Source organism: Peromyscus eremicus, chromosome 17 (assembly GCF_949786415.1).
Source record: "Peromyscus eremicus chromosome 17, PerEre_H2_v1, whole genome shotgun sequence".
Classification (NCBI taxonomy): Eukaryota; Metazoa; Chordata; class Mammalia; order Rodentia; family Cricetidae; genus Peromyscus; species Peromyscus eremicus.
Genome location: NC_081433.1, coordinates 27,420,431 through 27,441,834, shown reverse-complemented (window position 1 = coordinate 27,441,834; position 21,404 = coordinate 27,420,431). Strand labels below are relative to the sequence as shown.

The 21,404-nt window shown below is 45.9% G+C and overlaps 1 non-coding gene across 1 annotated transcript; it reads right to left on the bottom strand.

Annotated features, from left to right (window-relative positions):
- Nucleotides 1-10,300: 10,300 nt before the first annotated feature.
- On the bottom strand, nt 10,301-10,373 carry Trnae-cuc (transfer RNA glutamic acid (anticodon CUC)). Its single transcript has one exon. It is a non-coding gene; the product is annotated as a tRNA-Glu (tRNA).
- Between the last annotated feature and the right edge of the window lie 11,031 nt (nt 10,374-21,404).

Sequence of the window (21,404 nt, the reverse complement as noted above, 5' to 3'; positions counted from 1 at the left end):
ATGCCTATTTCTGTTTCTGTTCATAATAACTTGCTCAATATATATAGTGTTGACTCATTGACATTGAACTTGTGGCCAAAAGCACTACAGCCTGAGCCTGAATGGAGCTTCCCTGATGATGCATGTTCTCTGCAAGGTACACCCCTGCCTCCTTGCAGCGGTAGAGGTTAAAAAAACAATGAGAATGTGAAGGTCCTACATAAGTCACATAAAGGACACTTAGGCACCCACCACATTAGTTACTTTTCTGTCACTGTGAAAAACATCACGAACAAAAGTAACTCATGGAATGAAAAGCTCATCTTGGCTTATGTTTCCAGAGAGTTAAGAGTCCATCATGGTGGGGAAGGATGTCAGTGAGCAGCAGGTGCAGCGGCCAGAGCAGGAGTATGAGAGCTCACATCCTTAACCACGTGCAAGAGGCAGAGAGAGCAAACTGAAGACAGGACAGTACTATAATCTCAAAGCCTCCTCCCAGTGCCCTGTACTCCTCTGGCAAGGCTTTGCCACCCAGACCTCCCCAAACAGTGACACCAACTCACAAGCAAGTGTTCAAATACCTGAGCCTGTGGGGGAAATGTTCCCACGCAAACCACCACAGGCCCCAAAACAAAAAAGGCCATCTAATGCTTTATTCAACCTCAGCTAGAAATATGAGTGTCGTGTGCCTTAATTCTTTCACTGATACGTGGATGTCTGCAGTTTCTCACAAGAGCACAGTATTGGTTCGGGGGTTATAAATACACTTTAGCAAGTAAGCAATTTCACAAATGTGGGGTCATCAAGTTATTAGGATGAAGTGGAACTTCTTCTCTAAGATGCGTGATGATAAAACTCTCCGGTAACAGCTTTTCCACTTCTGTCACAGACCTGTGATTTTACTTGGAAAGTTGGTTCTGCTGCTTGGAGGTGATTTGGAAACCAGGGCCACAGGAAATTTGGTCGCTGGCTCCCAGGAGCAGTGATGTCAGCCTTCTTCAGCAATGGGAAACCCATCAACCTTGCCACCAACCAGCTTGAGCCTTTTACTAAAGAGAACAGGTTTACCCACAGGTGCAGCCAGAGACGAACATAAGAGATGAGGGCGGCACCTGGGGGAATCCCACGCATCCATTCCACCTTCTTCATGCATCCTCAGCATTTCTGGGGCTTTTCAGCATTTCCAGGAATATTATTCACGCCACTAAGAAGTTTAAGAACAATCTGCTATTTTAATCGAATGACAAGAACAGCTACAGAACAGTAAACTCAGGTGTCTGTGTGGACAGTTACCATCAGTTCCTGGGGAAGGGTTTACCCAGAGGCTCTTTGGTCTATGGTTGCGAAATGCAATAAGCTTAGACCAGAGAAAGGATTGCTGCTCCAGGTTTTATGTGTTTGGAAACACACCAAGATTTCCAGGGAGGGCTTCGCAGACTGTTTTCACAGCTCCTCTCTGCTTTCAGCCGTAAGGTATAATTGATGGATAGATGGGTGGGTATGTGCCTGTAGATGTTATTTTTGCTTTATTATTTGAACAGTGTTTATGAGCCTCAGTCCTTTGTGGTCCACAGATCACGATTCTTGGCCACGGAAACTTGAGACTGGCTCTCCCTCCAGTCCTGCCCCGGTCATGTTGACAGATGGCATCTCAATCATGTGTCCTGCCCCTTCCCCCACTGTCGCCGCTACCCTGCGAGTAATGAGTTGCTCTGGCTCCATTTTTCAGGAGGGCAAGAGCCGAGAGTGGCTTGTCAAGTTTACAGTGGATGAGGGCAGCGTCACGCTCAGGGGCAGAAACAAATGCACACGTTAATCAGAAACTTTGCGAACTGGGGAATTATTGATAAAATTGTTAGTTGGCTAAGAAAAATTATCCAGTATTTACAAATAAAGCCCAAGGGAAGCCAACTTTTAACTCTGCTCTCTCAAGCACTTTCTTGGAGTTGGGGGCGGGGGGTACTCTACCTTAGAACTAAATTGATGTAGGACAGATCATCAGAAGCACATGAGTGTTTACTGAATTCAAATTTGACGTGGCAGGGGCACTTTAGTAAAGGAGTGAAGACTACAGGAGCAGTTGGAGCTAGACATTTGTCTACTGCACGGGGCATTTATGACAGCATGAAAAGGCACAGAGGTTTGGGATAGAATAGTTCACTGGATTGAGAAGTGGCCAGGAGCAAAAGGTCAGTTTGACAAGGTTTGTTTGCTCAAGTTTCCCTTGCCTCAGCCTCCCTTCCTTTCAGGAAACAATAATCCTTGCCTTCTGGACAAAGGAGGGCATCCTTCACATGGGACTCCCGTCCCTGGCTTTTAAGGAGCAGATTTCTGTAACTCTGATTTTCCAGGTACCTTAATCTCAGAACAGTCCATGGTCCAGAGAAGAACATGGTGGGGAGGCATGTTAACAACTTCTAAAGGGAAGACAAGATGTTTTCTTAGTGTCCCATTGAAGAACACCACCAAGGATTGAGCGATTATTCAGAGCAGTGGCTCTTCAATGCTGCTTCACACTTGAATCACCTGGGGATGGTTGAGCAGAGAAAATGTCTACTGCCTGTTTCCCGGTCCCACGTGTTCTGATTTAATGGCTAGGGTGGGGAGTAAGAACCCACTGCAGCCGGGCGGTGGTGGCGCACGCCTTTAATCCCAGCACTCGGGAGGCAGAGCCAGGCGGATCTCTGTGAGTTCGAGGCCAGCCTGGTCTCCAAAGTGAGTTCCAGGAAAGGTGCAAAGCTACACAGAGAAACACTGTCTCAAAAAACCAAAAAAAAAAAAAAAGAACCCACTGCAGACGCCCATGAGTTTCTTTGCAGAATCTGTGTGCATATGCCTTGAATGGCAAAAGTTTGTAGATATAACTAAGCTATAGGTATTTAGATGGAAGGATGATCCTGGTTTATCTAGGTGGTCCCAGAGCAGTGGTCCTCAACCTTCCTAACACTGCAACTCTTTAACACAGTCCTTCATGTTGTTGTGGTGCCCAACCATAAAATTATTTTGTTGCTACTTCATAACTGTAATTTTGCTACTATTATGAATTATAATGTAAATATATGATATGTAGGATATCTGATATGTGCCCCCAAAGGGGTCATGATGCCCAGGTTGACAACCACTGTCCTAGAGTGATGTGATGTGTTAGGTTCTACAGAGGAACATAACTGAGAGAGATGCAGAAGAGACAGGAGAGACAGGCAGACAAACAGACAGACAGACACACACACGTGGGGAGTTAGCTAACACTATTCACATGATGGGGGTTGGGTAGTCTACTAATGGCCTTCATTTAGCTATTCAGCCCAAGAAGATGGATACTTTGGCTCAAGGGCTGGAAGTTTGACAGAAAGGCACTAGTGTTGAGTCCTTGTTGGAGAGGCCAAAGAAGCTGGAGACTGGAGTTAGGGAAAGACGACAGCAACAGAGACAGACATCTGAGGAACGAAGATGCTGCACACTCCTATTTTCTTGGGCTTCTTTATCCCTGGGCCACTGGTTGGCAGGTGCTGGCAGCATCAGTGGGTCTCTTCCTCTCAGTCAGTGTTCCAGATGTCAGTGCGATACTGACAGGCGTTCTTGCCTTGGGCTGGCGAAGCTCATTAGTTAGGGTGCCAGAAGTACAAGCTCACTCAAAACTTCCACTGAATCTGAGGCTCCAGGTTCTTGGTTTGCAAATCCGAAGAAGGAATCTCGGGAACCACAAGGAAGAGGCATCTTTAGAAAAGCATTTCTTTCTTGTGGGTTGGTACCCAGAGTTTCAGAGAGAGAAAGCAAGTGGAGTCCCTGTATCGCTACAGCAGGGCCCGGGGAGGGGCATCACTGAGGGTTCTTGTGGTCTGAAAGAAAATGGCCCCCAAAAGGGGGTGGCACTAATGGGGGGTGTGGCCTTGATGGAGTAGGTGTGGCCTTGTTGGAGTGGGTGTGGCCTTGTTGGAGGAAGTGTATGGTTGTAACTGTGTAAAAATGTATTGCTGTTTTACCTTGCCTGCCTAAGGCACCTGATTGGCCAATAGTGAAGGAGGAGGTATAGGCAGAACTTCCAGGCAGGGAGAGTAAGTAAGAGGAGGAATTTAGGCTTGGGGCGGGGAGAGAAAAGAAGATGACAGGGGGACACCACGGGCCCCTCAGCCAGACACTATAAGATGCCCAATTAAATGATTTTCCTTTATAAAAGTTGCCATGGTCATGGTGTCTCTTCACAGCAATAGAAACCCTAACAAAGACATTTCTCATCGGGAGATGAGTAACACCTTTTTAGATTGAGGAATAGGGGTGGGTTATCAGGCGGGGACAGAGTCAGTCCAGCTGGCTCACCCATGGTGTCCAGGGGCCTTTCAGTCCCAGTCACGTTTCATGTCTATGTAGGCTGAATGAAAGGAGAAAAAAGATGACATGAAATCCAACTGGAACCAGAGCCCCCTTCTGACATTTATCCCTCCAGCTGAGGCAGCAGCCCCGACATTTCTGGCTTCTAGCCAAAGACAAGAATCCTATCCCTAACCTGTCCAACCAGTTTTTATCTCTCACTCTCATTAAAACCCTCCATGGACACATAGATACGTTTAACTGCCTTAGGAGTCTCTTAATTCAGCCTAGTTGACAACCAAAACAAGTCAAGGAGAGGGGACACCAGGATAGAAGCTGGGGTCAGAGAAAGTACCACACTGCGGCTTTTGAGAAGCCCCCCGAGGATAGGGCACAAACTAAAGGGTGCTCGCAGCCTCTGGAAGCTGGAAAAAGGCAGGAAGCAGGTTCTCTCCTAGAACTCCTAGGGCAGCGGTTCTCAACCTTCCTAACACTGTGACCCTTTCACACAGTCCCTCACGTTGTGGTGACCCCCAACCATAAAATATTTTTATTGTTACTTCATAACTGTAATTTCGCTACTGTTACAAATTGTAATGTAAACATCTGATATGCAGGATATCTGATCTGTGACCCCAAAGGGGTCAACACCCACAGGTTGAGAACCACTGTTCTAGCAGGACTATGACCTCTCCCACCCGTTTTAGCCCCTTGACCTTCAGACCTGTAAAAAATAAAGTTCAGTTGCTTTAAGTGCTGCATCTGAAGTGGTTTATTGTAGTGGCCATGAGGAACTAACACAAGTGTGAGCTTAGGCCTCAGGGTTTCCAAATCTCAAGTGATTTTAAATATGAAACATAGTTAGAAGCTACATAGGAAATGTACACCTTTGTCAACTGGTTTTATTTTTGACAGTGCTGGGAGTTGAACCCGGGGACTTGCAGATACCAGGCAACGGCTCTACCACATCTCCAGCCCTTGCCATTAACTTTGGTCAAGACCTGATACTGCTGTGGGTTATTTATTTCTTTATAGTTTTTTGCTGGTAGAGACATTATCCTCCTAACCTCTGGGTCATGCTATTATTGCCTTGCAGAACATTAGGAATTTTGCATTGAAAGAGGGACTTTTATTCTGACATTTCTCCCCCCCCACCCCTTCAAATGATGCAAAATATTTTTGGAACCAACTTGACCATTGTACTAGTGCCCTTGCTGGGTTGAATATGTTTTTTGATACACACTCCTGCAAGCTCATGTAGGGCATGCTTGATCCTCTCAAAACACACATTCAGTGCTGGATCGGGTGGTGCATGCCTGTGATCACAATGCTGAGAAGGTGGGGTGGTGGAGGCGGGAGCATCATGAGTTCAGTTTCATCCTTGGCTCCCTGGTGAGTTTGAGGCCAGCCTGGACTACATAAAACCATTTCTACAAAAACAAAACAAAACAAACAAAAGGAAAAAGAAAAAGGAAACGTTCTTTCACACATCCAGTAGGTACTTACTTGTAATAGAGGCAAAAGAAATAAGTCAAGGCTATTGGTTTTTCTCTAGAAAAGCAAAGTGTGAGGTTTTAAGACCTTCAGAAATGACGGAGGTGGACCAGTCCTTGTCCCCAGGGCTGTGGAGGCCAGTTAGAACAAACCGGGTGGGTGTCCACGGCTGCGTGTCCTGTTCTCCAGCTCCTCCATCAGCAGCCTGGTGTCAGATGATGATTCTTCGTCTTCAGAGCCCTGTTGTCTTGAGAGTACCCTCTCCATGCCTCGCTTTCTTCTTCTGAAATGAGTTTTCGCACTATGAGAGAATTCCGGGAGGGACTGCACGTTCGTGCTCAGAGAGGAGCCTGCACTGGGACACGCTCAACGGAGAGCATTACCCAGAGGATGCTTTCATGGAACTGTCGCTGGCTGACACCAGGACTCCTTCTTTACCTCTGGGGGTGACATTGATGTCAATGACCGTTGGGAGAGCAGGTAGTTTACCTTACAGGGCCTCTTGAGAGTTTTCCTGAAGAGGGAACACTTGACTGGGTGAAAATGTCAACCCAGGCAGATCTTGGGTTTGCTGGCAAGCTGCAGGACTGTGGGGACCAATAGTCTGCTTCTCCCCTGGGGATCAGATGCCATTGTTGACAGGTTTCCCCTTTGACATTTCTGTCACTCAGGTATTTTTCTCTGCTGGGTTGCTGGGCCTGGCTTCAAATTACATACTGGGGCAGTTTAAGGGGAATTCAGGAGCTTCCCATTCCTTCCCATTATTCTTTCAAAAGGCTTTAGAGATGGGCACTGGTTACAGATGACCATCCCTTGGGGGCAGCCAGGCCATGGGCAGCAGAAGCCACTGTCCTTTTAACTCTGGGCTGTGTTTTTGTTTTTGTTTTTTCTTTCTTTCTATTTCCAAAGGACACCAGAAACAGACACACAAACAGAATCACAGAGGTCCTTAAGTCACTGCCTTTAAAAAACCCTTTCCAGGGCTTCAAGGGCAAGCTTACCTCCCTAACACTCACTCACAAGTCAGAGTCAGCAAAGGAGGAGGGACCCAGAGTCTAGAGACATGGACTCCAGGGATTAAACACTTAGTCTGTCAAGGGCCCCAACTGTGAGTCAGGGTAGATAGGAATGATAACAATGAAAGGAATTTTGACAAGATAAAGTACCAGATAGGCAAGGTGAGTTAGGGTCACCCAGAAATAGGCGGGCCCGGACTAATCCACCACTGGATTTACAGAAACAAAAACATAGTGCATTCCCTCAGCCCTCTGTGTGCATCAGACATTTTCATTCACAAGGACAAACAAATCCCATTGCTCAATAAATATGTACTGGTGTTCCGCAAACACCAGACAGCTGCTAAGTAGAGATAAGGAAGACTATGCCTTCCCTGCGGTTAGCATAATAGCTGTTTCTGGGGAGGGGTATGCCTACTGTAGCCATGGGAGTGAGTGGCCCCTGAGGGGTAGTCAAAATTCAGATTTGTTTGTGTGATTTAACATCAGCTTTATAGTTAGGTAGTGCTAGCTTCAGACATTTAGAAATCAGCTCCGTGCTCTAGTTTCCGGAGGCTGGCGAACTCCAAGCCGTAAGTATTAATCCATTGAACTCCACAGGATAATTTACAAAGTGTCCCATGGGGCAATGTTCTCAGAAGGTCCCTTACCCTATCCAGGAACTGATGGACTTGTGATAGGGCTTCCCAACTTCTCATCAGCTGCCATGTCACAGCAGGCAGTGGCATGAGATGAGCCACCCACAGGGGGCAGTTCCAGGGCTGCAGCAGCTTTCAGAGAAAAGTCTGGAAAATGGGTTTGAAACTTAGAATGCTTGTATTTAAACTCAAGGGTAAAAAGATATACTCTTGTTGCATGTCATGTAGCTATTTTGTGAATATGGTGTCATGGGTTTTAATATTGATATTCCATACTTCACATATCCTCATTGGAAACACCTCAAATTTAGAACGCTATCTTTGAGCCAGAAACTATTGAAGCCGAGTGCTAGTTTAGGAAGGGAGTCTAAAGCTATCCCAACTGTAGCTGAGGATGTCTGCAGGTATTTTTGTCAGCTCTGCTTGAATGCAGGTGAGGAACCTCCATATAGCTTCTGGATTAAACTCCTGCCCAAACACGCACACTGACTCCCAGATAAACAGGGTGTGAGATTAACACCCTTACCACTGAAGGTAAGGAGCTGGCTCAGAAGAACCTTCCATCACCTGCCAAGAAAGCCCGAGGAGATTCCTCCATTCCAGAATTGAAATTCCTGAGTCATCCTGGGCCTGCCTGTAATACGGGGTGGGTTGCAAACAGAACCAAGAGCAATTCATTTGTTTTATGTGGTCTTCCAGAGAGTGGGAAGTAAAAATGGGTGGGCAAGAAAATACCTCAGTCTATGATGAGATGACCTTCTGTGTTTAAATACAGCTTCTGAGTGCAGAACAGGTTCTACTGTTAGAGGACTGAATCTGAGTCCCAGGGCACTGGCTAAAGTGTCCAGGGCCTGTGCTCATGGCCAAGAATTGGATCGGGACCCCTGGCTAGAAATAGTGATAGAGAGCTTAGTAAGAAAGGAAAGGCACACCCGAGAGTAGGGTGGGCTAGTCACCTGAAAAGCTCAGAAAGCATCAGGCCATGCTGTAGCCCTCTACAAGACAGTTATGTTCACCTAACACCCCCACCACCACCGTTGGTACAGCCCAGGCTTGTCTCACTCATGCTCCCTTGGAGGAAAGCCCTGGGGATCAAAGGCTGCTAAGCTCTCTGCAAACTGGAGCCCAAGTGGGGAAGGACTGCCCCTGCCAGCAGCTCCTTTCCCATGTTAATCTTGATGCCAGGCTTTCCTTCCCCCACTCACTGCCACACCACTGTGGAATTGGAGAAGAGCTCAGGTGTGGTTCCTCCTTTCTACCAGAGAATGGTTTCTGGAAGTCTGGTATAGTCTGCTGAGCCATGCTGGGTTTCCCATCCAGCACCAAATACAGTGTGTCTGGTTGCTATACTGACATGCAGGAGCAGCCTTCCTGCCTCACACTGCTGGGTTTTTGTTGTTGTTTAGAATGCATATATACATATAGATATGTAACTTATTTGTTAAATGTAGAGAATACAATATATTTATTCAACAATTTGATACATTATATTTTGATCATATTCCTTCCCCTCCCCCAACTCCTCCCAGATCCTCCCCACCTCTCTACCCATCTGACTTATAGTCTTTCTTTCTGTCCCTCTCTCAAAATAAATAAGTAAATAAATAAAACAAAAACAATAAGATGAAAAGAAATACCAAATGAAACAAAAAGATTACACACACACACACACACACACACACACACACACACACACAACCCCATGGAGTCCATTTTGTGTTGGTCAATTACTCCTGGGCATGGGGCCTGCCCAGGGTGGGGTGTGTTTGATATACCTAATGACACTTTCTTGAAGAAAGTGATGGATATTCCCTTCCTCAGCAGGTATCCATGGCTTCTTGGTTAAGGGGTGGGACTTTGTGTCTACATCCCCTTGTCAGTGCTGGGATTTTTGTCTGGTTTGAACCTGTGCAGGCCCTGTGCATGCTGCCACAGTCTCTGTGAATTCCTATGTGCATGAGTCCTGTTGTGTCTGGAAGACGGTGTTTGCCTTCAGTCATCTGTCACTTCTGGCTCTTGAATGAAAAGAAAGGAAAGAAAGAAAGAAAGGAAGAAAGAAAGAAAGAAAGAAAGAAAAGAAAGAAAGAAAAAAGAAAGAAAGAAAGAAAGAAAGAAAGAAAGAAAGAAAAAGAGAGAAAGAAAGAAAAAGAGAGAAAGGAAAGGCCATGACTGCTCCTAGGTGTGGTGGCGGAGAAAGTTTACTGTAGATATTTGGGAGAGTACAACCAGAGGCAGGGACATCCGGGAGAGTCCAGAGTGGACATGACCAGGCTGAGCTGGGCTGTGTGGGGAGAGGGGGAGGGGAAGGGAGAGAGGCGAACCAGGTGCAGCAGCCCAGAGGTCAAAGGTACAAAAGGGCGGCTAACTAGAATGTCTGGATTATATAGGGAAGAGCCTCTGGGGGAAGGGCAGCCCGGTCCCCGGGCTGGGGAGTTCAGGGTAGAAGGCCAGGTATGCCAGGCATACCCTGTAACAGGTAGGGACTGAGGGATGCTGGGAGAACCTGTAGCCAGGCCCACTTTGATATGTACATAGGCATCTCAGCCATTTGTCCTGGGTTTGAAACTTAACGGCTCTTACAGGCTTTCCAGCCTCTCTTCCATACGGATCCTTGCACGCTGCTCTGAGGTCTGTTATAAATTCCTGCTTCCTGCCTCACACACTGTTCTGAGGTCTGTCATGAGGCCAGTGGCAGCCTCTACCTCAATGCTTCTGCTTCAGTGAACTAAGCTGCTTCATTGTGCCTTGCCTGCCTCGATGATGGTCTGAAACCATGAACCAAAGGAAACCCTTCCCCCACCCTACACCGTTTCTATCAGGTATCATCCTCCTGCAAGGCAACTGTTACTAACCAAAACAACATGCCGCCCAATGTGGGGTTCGAACCCACAACCCCGAGACTGAGAATCTCATGCTCTGCCGACTGAGATAACCGGGCATTGAGCTAGCCGGGCCTTGCACTGTTACTAACACAATACACATACCCCTTTTCCCTTTCAATTGCTAAATTTCCATAGATGTGATACATGTGGAAGGCTAGGGTACAGAGCTCCCCAGAGCAAGCACAAAACACCAGCCAACCTCTCAAAACCCCTCTTATATCCTGAAGACACGGTTTGTCAAATGTGTCTAATTTAAATACCCATTTCTGAAAAGCAGACCAAATTAGTCTGCTGATATTTTAAAGAAATCTTGTTAGAAATACCTTTTTTTTTTAAAAAAAAAAAAGTATTCATTTATAATATAAAGTAAAATGGAGTATGAATTTATATTTTGCCTTATGAATGGAAAGAAGGCTTCAGTTATGTCAGAAGTAGCAAAATGATCTGGGTGGAAATCCTTTGCAAAAGTGAAATACTCTGCTACTATTTAGACAATGCAATAGTTATTTACTATTGCATACAAATTATGCCAAAAAACAAGTGCTGCATAAAACCAGAAACAGGACTTCTGAGGGGCAGAGACCTGAGAACAGCTGAGAATGTGATTCGAGGTCGGGATGACTCATTAAGTTGAAATTAAGCTGTCAGGAGATGCAATAGTATCTGAAAACCGAACTTGGACCGGAGGCTGAACAGTAGGAAAATTCACTTTGAAGCTCCCTCACAAGCTGCTGGCAAGAGGCCCCCAATTCTCTCTCACCAAGATCTATGAGGGACTGCTCATAGCACGACTCCCCCAGAGCAAAGCCTGCCTAGAGAAAGATATCATGCAAAACAGAAGAGAAAGCATTTTGTGACCCACTCTCATTAGGGACACAGACCAGCCCCATGACAGTAACATGCTTTGAGACTGTGACACTGTGCAGGTTGAGGGTCCCAGGTACCATTTTGAAGACTGGTTTCCTTACAAAGAGCAGGTCAAATACATAGATCGCTTCAAAATCTTGTTCTGTGGCTTTTCATGAATTCATATTGAGAAACTAGTTTTCCCCATGGCTTGCTAATCAGCCGTGGGATCAGAGTTACCAATTTGGGTCAAAAAGTAATCAATTGGTATAAAATGCATTCACTTAAAACATCCCACTGGGGCCCTGTGGAAGGTAGCCAATCCTGAGGTCAGTTCGGAGACACGCAATCAATAATCAGTTTTTCAAAGGAAATCGCTGAAAACTGGTTACACGAGTCTCCTGAGCTTTGTACCCAATGGCTATTCCCATGGACAAGGTGTATAAAAAGGTCAGAAAGGACAGAAGCCAGGAAGAGCATGTGGGATGGGTCCCGCAGGAAGCAGTTTACTGCCGAGTTCCAGCTCAAGGAGTTTAACTAAAGGAGACCTTACAGGATTGCTTACAGAGCTTAAAACCTGTTCTTGGTGGCTAGGGAAGTAAAGTGGGTGGGAATCTAACTTTGGTTGAGAAATCCGGAAGCTGAGAGATGTTGGTGAGGGGGCAGCCACTCTATGAAGAAGTCATCAGCTTGGGATGGCTTCGGGGCTCCAGGATTCTGCGAGGAAGGAAGTTTGCAAATGTTTCTTTTTTCTTTTCTTTTCGGCTTTTCCAGACAGGGTTTCTCTGTATCGTTTGGTGCCTGTCCTGTATCTTGCACTATAGACCAGGCTGGCCTCGAACTCACAGAGATCAGCCTGGGTCTGCCTCCAGAGTGCTGGGATTAAAGGCGTGCGCCACCGCCGTAAAGAGTAGAAGAGTGTGTGTGTGTGTGTGTGTGTGTGTGTGTGTGTGTGTGTGTGTGTGTGTGTGTCGAAGGATCTCTTCTGGGTCCGGAGGCGAATCTGAAAATGAGACTAGCGATTCCACATGGCACAAAATAACAAAAACACAAGGGTCTAACATGAGGAGGCTAAGTGATGGAAGGGGATCCATTATCGTATTGGACAGGGGTTGGAGAGGAACAACCAATAGGCTAAGTGTACATGTTGTAAAGGGGCTTACTGGATAGGCTTGCGTGAGTGACTTCAAGCGGTCCAACAAGGCTGTCTGCGCATTACAGAAGCCGAGAGTGTAGTAGTTGCTAAGACCTCAGACCGGGAAGCTGACTGCCTCAGCATCCCAACCAGGTGCCGGGAGCTGGGAAGGTCCTAGGGAGAGTCACTGGTGTGGAGCTCATTTGCAAGGCTCAGAAGCTGCATGATGGCAGCTGAGGGCAGCAGCACCCCCTTCCTCCTCCACACACACACACACACACACACACACACACACACACACACACACACCCTCTGCCACTCTTCAGAAAGAAGAGGGCCTTGCATGCTGTCTACCTCTATCTGCCTTTCCCCCATCTTCGGGCCGTGGGATGGCACCACCCATGTATAGGATAGGTCTTTCTCCCCTCCTCACTGCCCACATGACACTCACACAGAGGACCGGGTACTAGTCCCAGACGACTCATAACCCAGTCAAGTCTACAACCAAGACAAACCATCACCATGCAAGAATTACTATCAGAGGGCGTAGCTGGAAGGTCACCAAAGAGCATATAAAGCCGCCGGGGGAAGAGTCCGTTTTAAATGCAGAGATGGTGAGGCGTCTAATACCAGCAGCCACTGAGCAAGAACTTTCCAGGGTCTGCTTCCCCGGCTTTTCTGAGGAGCCGGCAGGAGGGGGCTCTGTTTGCCACACCACTGCCACCAGATCACTCACAGTGGGCCCCAGGTGGGAGAAGCCAGGATTAACGTGGACTCAATTTGATGCTTATTTCCTGGGATTAGGCATTTTATACGATTGGTTGGGACCTTGTCTCTCAAAGTGACTGGGGGGCTTTCTCATAACTGAAGAGCAAAAGCTGAGACAGATGATACTCCGGTGTCTATCACAGGGAAGAGGGGAGGGTTATGATGGGACACTTCAAGACTAAGACTGCTTACACTTACATGATTGGATCCCGTGGTTCCGTCCTTTTCCATTTATTAGTTTCTTCCCCATTTGCCTCTGTGCGACATTAGCATCAGTTTTAGAATAGTGTGCACTGATTGGACAAAAATAACAGATTTCATCACGATTTTCCATATCCTGTGCACTATGTACTTTGATCCTATTCCACCCACGACCCCCTTTGGACCTTTCTCCTCGCTTGCAAAGTCCCTTCTGACTGATTCTTGGGTGACTTACACCTATGTTGTCACGGGTAAGAGCTGAGCAGAAAAATGAGGGACTAGATAGTAACTGAAACCCAAATGTGTCTCTTGTCACACATCCACAGGATGGAGCTCCCGTGTCTGGTCCTCTCCAGGCCTGTTTGGTGCTTCTTACTCACCCGTCTGGAGGCCAAAAGCTAAGACCCTTCAACTACTGGCCCTTTATCCACGTGGTTATTCAACCATGTATTTATTCAGTCAGGTTTCAGAGTTCCCAAACTCCTCCTCCTCTCTTCTCAGAAAAACTGAAAATTGAACTCATTGAAAGCACTTACACACTGCCGGTTCTTGCTACATAGAATATTTTAAATTCCACTTTTAGGTCTTATGTCTTTTAAAAGAAGCGTTCTCCAGTTTCTTTATATTGGTGCATTATGATCCACAGTGGTAAATAGGACTGTGTCAAATCACAGCTTCAAAGAGCCAAATGGGTAATCAAATTCAAAGCAGCACATATTGAATAGTTATATTTGTTCTATTTGCTGGAGAGGAATGCTTCAGCATGCACTTGATCTGCATGGCTCTGTTCCTGAATTCTGTTTAGCTCCCTAACCATGACACCAAAAAAACTCCTAAATTCACTCTACTATCAAAATATATTTTGATATCCACTGTTCACTTGGTCACTGAACAAGCCTGTCTTGATCCAGATTCTCTCCATTCGAAGTACCTTCTTCTTTCCAATCAGAATGCCTTTACCTCTCCATCTGGGTCTTGCCCCTACCCTTGACCTTCAGTCAGGCATAGGATAATGGTTTCAGTGGCAACTTTAAGTGGATATTTATTATAACTATTATTTTATTGTTATTATCAAAGTTTAGCTACTTACTGCAATGCATGATGGGGGCTAAAGCAATATTAGGCTTCATAGTAAGTAAATCATGTTCAGAAAATGATAGACAATGGTCACAGGATCTCTGACTAAAACACATCTGGAATGCCAGACTCAGAGCTGGACCCCTCCTAGAGTGGGAGTATTGCTCAGCTAGAATGCAGACACAGAACATCTGGAACCTGAGTCACACGAGAACAATGATTGGTCTTAGGAGTCTCAGTCCAAGGAGTGGCTGGCGGTTGCAAGTGTACGAAATTTTCTTTTGTTATGAGTAGAAAGAAGTAAGTTAGGGAAAGCTAATGTCAGTGTTACGTTGAGATGAAATTTCTAGATTAGTTTCCTAGATTGAATGAGGGGTGAGGCATGCCCGTGCCATGGAAGGGATCTAGTTGGGTGTGAAGGACTTGGCACTCGGGTGCACTTAATGGGTCATTGTGATATTACTAATGGGGCTCTCCCTCTCTTGAACCCCTTCAGCCCCTGGCGCCCTAACTGACTTTTTTTCTCAATGATTCTGGAACTCCTAGTCTACAGCAGTCACATGACTACTTCATGAGCTTTCTCTGTGGATTTGTGTTTTCTTTGACTACAGTGGCTATCCTTTAAAAGACTTATTTTCTTCCATCGTGTGTTTTTATTGCTCTAAAGAAGCATTGGAAACATGGGCTGAGGAGACAGATGGCTCAGTGGTTAAGGACACTAATCGCTCTTGCAGAGGACAGAGGTTCAGGTCCCAGCACCCACACGGCAACTTACAACTGTCTGTGACTCCAGTCCTAGGGGACCCAGTGCCCTCAGGGATCCAGTTGTCGGATTCCAAACATAAAATTGAAAACGTTTAACAAATCTAAGAAATATCCGTGACAAAGAAGAGAGGAAACGCTACTTTCAGTTCAGGGTTTCAGATGTCTCAGTCCACAGTTAGTTATCTCCACTGCTTCCAGGCTGAGGTGAGTTAGAATATCATACTGGGAACATGGGACAGCAAATCTTCTTATTCCCTGGCCACCAGGAAGCAGAGTGAGGGAGAGGGTGGGCACAAGATACACCCTTCAGTGGAATTCTGCCAGGGGCTCTTTTTCTCCAATTCCCACTTTCTACTACTTCCCAATAATGAGATAAACTTATGAATCCATCAAGGGATTAATCCATTGATGAAGTCAAGAACCTCATGATCCAAACATGTCCCCAAAGCTTCGTCTCTAAGCTTTGCACTTTAGTGTGTATGTGGGACCATCTCATGTTTAGACTACAGCACAGCACCCAGCCCAGTCCCTAGTATGGAAAAGTAGCTTAACCATACGTATTTACTGGGTCATAATATGCTGGCCCCAAAAGCTAATTGCTGTAACTCTGGTCACTAGGAAATTTCCAATGCACTTTCCAGGGTCCTGCTTCAGAAAGCATTTCCTCTTGCTGTTGACTGCCTCTGAAATGCTCATCCCCATTCATTTCCTCCTCCATTGTATTCTTTAAAAAAATAAAATCTCTTTCTGACAGTAAGCCTTTTTCTTATTTAATGTGTGGTCAGAATTATAGACAAGAGGGGAACAGATGGCTGAGTTGGAAGGAGACGATTCCAGGCTGTTGGAGGTTTAACAAAGCTAATGAAAGGAAATTTACCAAGGACACAGAAAGGCACGGGCATTTGAGACACTTTAAAGACCAGACCACTGTGCCTGGCCGCTCCTCTCCTCCGGCTCTCCCTCACCCTCCTCCTGCCCCTCGGATGAACGTGAGGTTGCCAAGCTGAATCTGATGTAATACAGTGCTGTGGCTCTCCTACGCACATGCGCAGGACTGACTGGCTGGGCTGCCATTGTCTTTCAACAAATTATCTTGGCATGGTTCAGTTGCCCAGGCTGTGCTTGGGTACACCTGGCTGTGGTCCCAGATCCCCTGTTGAGACAGCTAAGCAGACAGTGTAATGTAGCATGGGGGGGGCTTTATTTCATTGTGGGGGCAATGCCACTTCTGAAAGGCTATTTGATAATTCTTACACCTGCTCCATTCTCTTAGCATATGCCTCCCAGCCCCCATTCTCTTCCCTTTCTGATTTTCTTTGAATAGAAAGCTTATAAAATGGCCCCGTCTGTTTCACTCAGTCTTTGTCCTCAAAAGAAACCTGGCATTCCATTAACCATGATGACATGTACCCCTTGGCCACCTCCTTGGGCTGTGGTGATCGCTATACCAGCCTGACACAGGGAATTCAAATGCATGCCCCAAATGAAATTCTGGTGTGCTTTGACTTTCTCTGGGACAATGTTACACTCTGTAGTGCTGGCTGGCCTCCAACTCAAGGCAAACCTCCTGTCTAGGCCACCCAATGTTGGGAATGCAGGTATGCATCTCTAAGGCCAGCTTGGGCTCTTGTGTTCCTATGTTCTGGAGTGCAAAGCTGTGAAACAGATGAGACTCCTCAGAGAACATCAAGAGGCAAGTGTGCCTGGGGCCTGGGTTGCCTGAAGAGATGCAGGAAACCTGAAGGGAGACGAGAGGGTTGCTAGCTACCAGAGTCACCAACCTCACTTGACCTTCCATTGTTAGCTGCTACAGTAGGGAGACCTGAAGACCAGGGAGGGACCTGGGTTAATGGAGATTCGTGCAGACCCAGCTGAAGCTTTCAAACTGGAGCAGCTGACCCTTGCAGAACTCTGGTTACTTTACCCTCAAGTAATGTGTCATGTACCTAAAGTGGGAGGGAGAAGCTAACCCATATGGGCATGCTCTGAGGATCATTAGAACAGGGTGTGACCGTAAAGGTGAGCATGCCCAGAAGGGATTTAGTTCACCTTCTAGAAGAGACTGAAGTTAGACTAGACATGGAGCCAATCAGCAAAGAAGGCAGTGTCAGAAGAAACAGGGCATGGTCCAAGAAAGATAGGTAAACACAAACCAGCATTATCTAAGATGCATTCTCACGATCCATCAGGGTGCTTGCAAGCACCTGTAAGCCATGGGAAGACGAACCAGGCGGGCTAGACCATAGAAAAAAAGACTTCCCGTACTAAATGAAAGAGCTGTAGCTAAAAGGGATGGGAATTGGGGAGGAGGGATGATGTGAAAGCTCTAAGCAAGGGGTGACAGGCTCAAGTTTTCTCTTCAGGAACTTGGGTTTCCTCCCTTCCTCTCTCCTCCCCGCTGCAGTTCCTTGAACGCACCTGCAGACCTGCAACTTGGAACTTGTGACCCTCCTTTCTCAGCCTTCTGAGTCCTGGAGTTATAAGTGCGTGTGCCTCTGTGAAAGTTATCTTCTCAAAGAGGTGTGTTCCACTCATCCTGTTCAAAACCACAGTCCCTCCCAACATCTACAGTGTATTTTAGATCCTCAATTGTCAACCTGATCGAATTGATAGATGCCTAGGAGATTAGTGAAGCACAGCCCTGGGCGTGTCTGTGGTGATAGTTCTGGACATCTCTATTAGATTAGATCCTGAGGACTCTGACCTAAAGGACCAATTAATGTTTATATGGATTCATAATGAGATGGCACTATTGAAAGGTGGGGGAAGTAGGAGGCAACCCCTTGCTGAAGGGAGTGGGCCATTGGGAACACACCTTTAGCTAAATCTTGCTCAGACCCCTTTCTCTGCTTCCTGGCCACTACTGTGTAAACTATTTGGCTCTGTCAGGCCTTTCTGCCAATAACAAACTGACACTTTTGAAACAGTGAGCCAAAATTAATGTTTTCTCACTTAAATTCCCTCAGTTATTTTGGTCACAGTGATACAGAAGTGACAAATACAAGTTTATAGTTTAGGGCATCCGTTATGTTTTCACTGTTAGCCTTGTAATATAAACATAACTTCTTAAGGCAGAGACTTCTGTATATCTTGTCTCTATTTATATCTCAAGTGCCTAAGACGGTGCATGGCATACAACATAATGTAAGTAGCAACAGTGCAAAAGAGAGCTGGTAAGGAGAAAGAAGAGGAGGAACGTCATGTGTGTTATGTGACTTCTCAATTGATTGAAGATGATGGTTGAAGGAGAGGGAATGATCAGGCTTGGAGAATGAACAGAAATGAAGAGGTCAAAATGTAAGAAGCAGGAAACAGAAGGCAATGGTGGGCCCTGTTAGGATATTTTCAAATGAAGCTTATTGTAGAGTCTCACGCTGGTTGGTTTTAATTTCAACTCGACACAACCTACAACCTCCTGGGAAGAGATTTTTAATGAGGAATTATCTAGACCAGCCTCGCTTGTGGGTATATCTGAGGTTGTCTCGACTGCTTATTGATATAGGAGGATGCGGACCATTGTGGGTGGCACCATTCCCTAGGCAGGGTGTTCTGAACAATATAGGAGAGGAGAAAGCGAGCAGAGAATAAACCAGTAAGCAAATATGGGTATATCCTCTTTTTTGCTTTTCACTGTGACTGTGATGTGACTAGATGCTCGAGTTCCTGCCTTGATTTCCCCAATGATGGACTGTCATTTGGAATTGTAAGTCAAAAGAAACCATTTCCCCCTTAAGTTGCTTTTGGTCGGGGTATTTCATCATAGCAACAGAAATGGCACTGGAACAAATTCTCAAGTGGAGATATGGCTAGCAGGTAGAACCACTCATAAAGCTCACCACAAGATAGAAGCGGATACTGCAGAATCACAGGTCACCAGAAAATCGACGGATACAGATATCAGGAGCCAGAAAGAACTCTACAGCACGCCATAAGCACACAGAAGAGAAAAGTGCCAGGCACTTGAGAGAACAGAATTAAGTTTGTGGGTGGTTCCAAGTTTCATTTCCAAGGGCAGTCTTCCCCTATTAGGTGCCACCAGTAACATCCTAACAAGGAAGAAAGGGTTTCAGAAGTGCAGGGAAACACATTCTTGGAATACTTGTGTCCTGTTTAACCGAAAACTGCTAAGCACCCACTCAAGTGGATTCAACAATGTTGTTTATCTCAGCCAGTTATCTAAACATTGGTGAAGGGACAAAGGATGAATTTGTTCTCTAGACTAAAACATGCCGCCCTTCTGGGTGTCTCCCAGCTTTTTAAAAAGTGTTGCATGAAGGCGAGTAATATTATCTCCCTTTATAGACGGTGCCAGTTCACAAAGAGGTTAAAGTGATTCCCAAGGACCGTACAAAAGTCAGAGGGCAACTCCTGGAACAAATCTTTGAAATCTTGGATCTTAAAGATGCCCAAATTGAGGTCATCCTGGTCACAAAGGCTTAGTCAGATTTATGAGCCGATCAGAAGAGAAATTATACCAGTGATGTTGGATTCCTAGGTTTGAACACTAACTATTCACTCTTTCCTCTGGCAAAGTACACACCACCACAACCACCACCACCACCTCCACCACCACCACCAAGCAGGGGTATTTTGGAGCCTAACCCTGGTTCTCCTTCTGTGTCCTCAGATCCTGGATCCATCTGACCCAGATGAATTGTGGAGTAGAGAGATACATTTCTTTCTTGCAGTAGAGAAAGAGTTCCTGAATTTGTCTCACGATATCAAGTGGTGAGATTCCCACGGGGAAGCACCGAGTTCTGAGAAAGGTCTGGCTAAGTTTCACAGTGTGGCTGGAATGGTCATTGCTGGTTTCTGTTGCTGACAAAGTGTCTTAGCCACTGTTCTATTGCTTTGAAGAGACACCATGACCACGGCAACTTATGAAAGGAAGAGTTTATTAGGGGCTTACAGTTTCAGAGGGTGACTCCATGACAATTATGGCAAGAAACATGGCAACAGGCAGGCAGACATGGCACTGGAGCAGTGGCTGAAAGCCTACATGTTGAGAGATAATAACCATGAAGCAGAGAGACAGAGAGCATTGGAAATGGCATGGGTTTTTAAAGCCTCAAAGTGCCCCCTGCCCCCCGCCAGTGATATACCTCCTTGAACAAGGCCACACCTCCTGATCCCTCCTACACAGTTCCCCCCAACTAGGGAACCTGGGTAGGAAAGCATTCAAATTGTTCAGCCTATGGAGGCCATTCTCATTTAAACCACCATACAAGGGAAAAGACTGAACTCCTTCCCTAGAGACCAATTCTTGCCCTAGAGGTCCATAATGCTATGCGAAGTTAATAAAGACCTTTGGTATCATCAAAATGTAGAGAATACCATCCACACCAGACAAAATTAACAGATATTTATAGCTCTTCTATTTCTGTTCACTAGCATTCTAGAAGCCTAACAACATGGAGTTGCTCCTTAACTAAAAGAGCAGTGACAGCTGGGGGACAGAATGCGGGGTGCCACGACAGGGTCAACATAAAACAAGAAAGCTCTTTAGCTAGAAATGGCCTGGGATGTGTTTGCAAAGAGGCTTGTCCAAGGGTTATGTGTCGCATGATGGGATTTTCGCTTTAATACTTCATATCCCCAGGTAAGCACCAGAAAGGACAAATAGAAAGGACATTGTTTGTGGAAAACAAACAAAGGCAGGGCTTTATTTCCAAAATTCACTGTGAATAGAAGCACCCATGGCATATTGCCATGGTATTTGGGGAGGCTGAAGCAGGAGTTCAAGGCTGGCCTTGGCTATATAGGGAGACCCTGTACCAAAAACAGAACAAAAAGAAATAAAGAGTCTCAAAATCAAAATTAATGATAACAAAAGGGAGATGGAGAAGTGATAGGGAGGGCCCTTGCACATTCCAACTTAGAATGATGGCCAGCATCTAACGTCATGAGGAACAAGATTACCGTGAATAAGATGTAGTGATATTTAGGTTACATTAAAAACACTTTGGGGCTGGGGAGATGATTCCATTGATAAAGTGCCAAATGCAGAAGCATGAGGACCAGTGTTCAAGTCATTATGTAAAAACATAGGCGTGAGAACACTGAACTAGAACCGTAGTGTTGGAAGACAAGATGGTAGAGCTGGAAAAATCTCTGGGACTCTCTGGCTGGCCAGTCTAGCCAATTTGTGAGCCGCAGGTTCACTGAGGGATCTGTCTCAAAAATGTAAGTGGAGAGTGGTAAGAAACACCCAGACATCGACCTCCAGTCTCTACATACACATGCAAACACATGTACATACATAAACGTACATAAGTGCATACACACACATTTTTAA